The sequence below is a fragment of the Bos grunniens genome, chromosome 1 (assembly GCF_055505025.1).
Source record: "Bos grunniens cultivar Pamir isolate PY7600 chromosome 1, Bosgru_T2T1.0, whole genome shotgun sequence".
Classification (NCBI taxonomy): Eukaryota; Metazoa; Chordata; class Mammalia; order Artiodactyla; family Bovidae; genus Bos; species Bos grunniens.
Window position 1 is genome coordinate 68,780,369 of NC_141165.1, and position 6,000 is coordinate 68,786,368.

Here is a 6,000-nt window from a genome sequence, read left to right on the forward strand (position 1 = left end):
AAGAATGAGGATGTTCAAGTTTGAATACTTTAGTGTTCTCAGTTTAACCTAAAAGTCCAATTCTTATAAAACACCCAGGAAATCACTGTGTAGACAGGCATCAACCTAGTTATTTTATTTTCCTTCTAACTTCATCTGATCAAAAATGAAGCAACAAAAAAATGGCTTGTCTGGGTAAATCTTTGCATCAGGCTTGTGTTGGAGCCCTGTAAGGTGATATGGGGGTAAGGAATAAGAATTCAACGTAGGTGATAACGGCTTGATTAGTAAATATTCATCTATTTGTCCATTTATTGCACATTGATGGTAAGAATGTGCTCCATTCTTGACTCTAAGGATACAGAGATTAAAAGGGAACATCTCTGCTCTAAAGAAGCTCAAAATCAAGTAAAAATTATGAATAATTTTTTTATAAAATGTATATCAATATATTACAATAAAGAATGATGACTCACAAATATTTGGTATATACCAAAAGGTCCTTGATATTTGATTTTGACCAAACCATTAAGCATGGACCAAATATGCTCATGGATGTTTTTGATAGGACCAAATTTCAAGAACCTTTAGACATGAATCAAATGCTTTATGGACATTTTGAAATGTCCAAATGTTTGTGGACATTTTGAAAAGGCCTAAATATCCTACAGGGAAGAGGGATAAATATAAAGTAGAAGTATGTACAAAGCAGAGTGGCAGACCAGAGAAGAAAGAGACTAGTAACATTTGTAGAGAGTTAAGAGAATTGCTGGAAAGGGGATATTTGCGCTGGGTTTTTACAGATGAGTAAGAGTTTGCCAGATTGGAGAAAGTTCATTCCAGGTAGAAATAAAGAAGAGCATGTGTAAAGGCATGGGAATCAAAACAGAAGTCTTATATTGGGGAACTTATGTGGAGCCTGAGACTCCTGGAGCTGGGAATACATGTGTCTATTGAGCACTTGAAATACGTGTAGTGTCAAATGTTAAAATGATAATATTCTGGGTTACCTGTTGTTTTTATTTGTTCATTTGCTTGGTTTATTTGTTTTTCCTATTTTAATGTGGCTACTAGAAAGCTTAAAATTATATATTTCTATTGGACAATGTTGCTTACTCTGTTGAAAACAAAGAATTAACTATAAGAGATAAGGCTGGATAAATCTTTAGGGCCTAAGGTCATAAAGAATATTTTGTGACATAGAAAGTAGTTTTGACATGCCCTTTAGAAAAACCCCATCCATATACAGCAGCTTCCCACTAGCTATCTATTTTATACATGGTAGTGTATACGTGAGGCTCCCAGGTGGCTCGGTGATAAAGAATCCACCCAGTAATACAAGAGACACAGGTCTGATCCGTGGGTCAGGAAGATCTTCTGCAGAAGGAAAGGCCAACCCACTCTAATATTCCTGCCCAGGAAATCCCATGGACAGAGGAGCCTGGCAGGCTACAGTGCATGGGGTGGCAAAAGAATTGGACATGACCTAGCAACTAAACAACAAAAACAGCAACAGTGTATATATGTCACCTACTCTCTCAATTTATCCCACCCTCTCCTCCCCAGCCCTGTATCCACAAGTCCATTCTCTACGTCTGTGGCTCTTATTCCTGCCCTGCAAATAGGCTCTTCAGTATCATTTTTCTAGATTCCATATAGATACGTTAATAGCTCAGTGCTCTGTCATGACCTAGAGGGTGGGAAGGAGGCTCACGAAGGAGGGCATAAATGTATATATCTAGCTGACCGCATGTTGTTGTACAGCATAAACTAACACAACATGTAAAGCAATTATACTCCAATTTTTTAAAAAGAAAATAGAAAAAAGAAGAAAAAACTCATATAATAATCAAGAGCAATCTTTGGAGGTGATGTGGCAGCAACTATAGGGAACACTGCAGGCCCAGGAAAAAGTGAGAACTCTCTTGGGGAGGAGAAAGGTGAGACTCCATTGCTAACCACCTCCACTGAAGTGAGACTCCAAAGCTAACCAGAATCCAAAGTCACTGTGGCAAAGCATAGAGCTGGACCAAAGAGAAATATAATGATGTATGAGGTTGGATCTACCCTGGTGAGAAGAGGAAGATGGGTTCGACAGAACAACCAACAGCCCAGAGCACAGCATACATTGTTTTTCAGTGGCTTGCATCACAAGGTCCCAACAACAGACTGGTTTCCGAAGGAGGCAGGAAACAGTGTCTGGCTGCCTCTTACATTGAAAATACAGGCTGCCCTGGACGCGGGGACTTGGCAATGCGACCTCACTAAGGAGCACTCTTCCTGTCATTTAACACCCAACCTGCAGCAGATCCGACCTTGGCCGGTATCTGATCCTCTTCTCTGGGAATAAGCGGCAAATTTCAGGAAGTAATGTACTCAAGGCAGCAGATGGCACTCTCCTATGCCTCAGTAATGAAAGTTTTAATGAAGAAGAGAATCTGTCTTTTACAGAGACTTAAAGATTTAGGATGGCCGAGCGGTCTAAGGCGCTGCATTCAGGTCGCAGTCTCCCCTGGAGGCTTGGGTTCCTATCCCACTTCTGCCAACATGGAGTTGTGGGCTTCCCTGGTGGCTCAGAGGTAAAAGCGTCTGCCTGCAATGCAGGAGACCCCGGTTCGATCCTTCGGTCAGGAACGATACCCTGGAGAAGGAAGTGGCCACCTCCTCTAGTCCTCATGCCTAGAGAGTCCCATGGAGGGAGGAGCCTGGTAGGCTACAGTCCATGGGGTCCCAAAGAGTCTGACACGACTGAGCGACTTGACTTCACCTCACCAAAGATTTAAGGACTACATCCTTTTGCATGAGAGTTAGGGGTACTTAATCCTAAAGTCTAGAAATGTTCATACCCAATTCTAGAAAATTTACAAAGGAAATAGGATAGATAATAGAGAACGAGGAAGTAGGAAATTTATGGGCTGAGATGCACATTGCAACATCATTTATAAAATTAAAAGCAATCTAAATGTTCAGAAGTTAATGGGGAGAATTTTGTCTATCCAATCTATAGAATATCATTCAATGATCAAAATGATAGATGTGGAAAATGCTTCTTACTTAAGATTCAGTGGAAATACTGTAATTTAGGCAGGAGGTAGAGCCCCCTCCCTCCCCCCACAGGTAAAGTGATAGGGATTTACTCTATGAAGACTGAAGCTACAAGACAAGAATACCAAACAATTAAAGGAGGAGGCTGGACCCTGCCCTAACTGCATATTACTCATTCTCAAAGTCAAGAGACCTCCATGACCACACATGCACAAAAAGACTCCTTGGAGGTCAAAGGGGAGTGATGGCAAATGATACCTGTCTACCCACAGGTCTTTGCAATAGGACCTATCTTGGCTAAGAGATACATGAGCACACACGGGAGGACCCTGAGATATACCAAATATGAACTGTGAACCAGGAAAATCAAAATGATTGGCCAAAGGAATCCCATAAAAGGAATTCAAATTCCCACAACAGTGCGACTCAGTGACTCTGTCTCTGAGTCCACCCATGTGTCTATCCATGTGTACAGTACTTTCTTCCCTCCCAATAAATACTTGCTTCACTACTTTCCATCTTCATGAAAATTCTTTTCTGCAAAGCTGAAGGGTCAAGGCCCTTGTCACTGACCACTGGTCTAGGGCTAAGACCTTGTGCTTTCGCTCCCATGACCTGGCCCCAGTCTCTGCCTGGGAAACCCAAGCCCTGCTTCAGGCCGAGGCCACCAGAGATCATCATGGACAGTATGTCCATAATACAATCTTTGCTCTGTAAAATACATATAAATATATATGTAGACTGGAAATTCTGTACCAAAAAGAATGTTGCTTTAGGGTGCTAGGATTAATAATGTCTGTGCCTGTTTTTCACATGTTAAGTAAACTATCATTGTCTAGGGATTCGCAGGTGGCACAGTGGTAAAGAATCTGCCTGCCAAAGCAGTAGACACAGGAGAAAAGGGTTCGATCCCTGGGTTGGGAAGATTCCCCGGAGAAGGAAATGGCAAACCACTCCAGTAATCTTGCCTGGAAAATTCTGTGCACAGAGGAGTCTGGTTGGCTACAGTCCACGGGTTCGCAAAGATTTGGACGCACGCATGTAGACAGCATAATTGTCTAAGTAAGATATGACAGTTTCCCCTCCTAAGAGAGCCTTACCCAGAAAGCTCCTGGGTAGCCTGTGCTTTGGCTAATTTTGAAATAAGGAAAGAGAGTTGAGGTAGCTGAAGACTCCCCAAAGCTCTGCCTGGTGGTCTGGCATTGGGAATTTTTACCTATTGTATTCTTTAGAGCCTGTTTTTATTTTCCTAAACTTTTTCTCTGACACAGCATTCCTTACCTTCCTAAATGTGAAAGTCGCTCAGTCGTGTCTGACTCTTTGCAACTCCATGGACTATACAGTCCATGGAATTTTCCAGGCCAGAATATGGGAGTAGGTAGCCTTTCCCTTCTCCAGGGCATCTTCCCAACCCAGGGATTGAACCCAGATCTCCCACATTGCAGGCAGATTCTTTACTGGCTGAGCCACAAGGACTAGCCGCTCTGAAATGAGACGCTGGTGTTGGAATTGCAGACTTGTACCAAGAGCACAGGAGGTTGTAATGATGGCTGGCTGTTGGAATAGTCTTTTTCTCCCTGGTCCCTGCAGAGGGAGTTGTGGCTCTGCAGTAGGAAGAGAGATGGGTGCTTTGCTCTCCATGGCTGGGCTGCAGAGTGACTCAAGAGAGAATCTGCTGCAGCAATCCCCTTTAGGAAAGACGTGACATAGTCTCTATGAAGCCATCAGGTTTCTTATCTTGTTTTTAGTTGCTAAGTCACATCTGACTCTTTTGCAACCCCGTGGACTGTGGCCCGCCAGGCTCCTTTGTCCATAGAAGTTTCCAGGCAAGAATACTGGAGTAGGTTGCCATTTCCTTCTCCCTTTAAAAAGATTAATTCTGTTAAAATGAGGTTATTAGGGTGGCTCCTAATCCAATATGACTGATGTCCTTTTAAAAAGGGGAAATTTGGACACAAAGATAGAAGGACAGTCACATGAAGACACAGAGGGAAGCAGCCATCTTAAAGTCAAGGAAAGAGGCTACAGAGAAATCAACCTGCCAACAGGTTGATCTCAGACTCCTAGCCTCCAGAACTGTGAGGAAACACATTTCTGTTGTTTAAACCACCCAATATGTGGTATGTTGTTACAAAAGCCTTAGCAAGCCAGTGCAACTATTTCTACTTTTCTTATGCCCTTAAAATAATTCGATAAGGAAAATTGATATTATTGTTATTTTTAATGATATACAAAACATGGCCTGAAAAGAAAAAACAGAGGCACTTGGGAGTCCCAAAAACATTTAAGTTATTTTTATAAAACAAGAGGATTGCATGATGTCGGAGAACAAACCTTCATTCTAAATTCAATTCTTTCTTCTCTCTGAGGCTGTGCTAAGCAAAATATCTTTAAAGCAGAATCACAGAATATTAGAGAATGCTGTTTGAGATTATCCTCTCATTTTATAGACGAATAAATAAAAGCCTGAGGAGATATTTTTGTGTCTGTTGTACCAGGATTTATTCCTTCCTGCAATGCAATTGAAGGGGCTATAAATCAGCAAGTATTGGCAGCTATATAGCTAATTAGCTAATTAGTTGTAGTACAACCCTTACATACTAGCAGTGAACAGAATGGTCTTATTGTTTTCTATACTGAAAAAAATAAACGTTAAAATAAAAATGCTATTCTTGTGTTATAATAAAAACTATTGGCCCATTACCCTCCAATTCACAAAGAAGCACAAGGGTTTGTAAGATCTTTGCAGAATCCTCAGGATCGTCTTTAAAAATACTTAAATCTTCTATTGTGAGTTTTTTCTATTATGTCCAGTAGGTGGCACCACTTTAACCACACAAAATGAGAGCTTTGAAAAAGCCAGAGTGCTTGTGATCAGTGATTCTCAAATCTTGGTCTCTAGACCTGCAGCATCAACATTGCCAGGACACTTGACAGAAATGCAGAGTCCTGTTCCCACCCAATTATATAATCTCT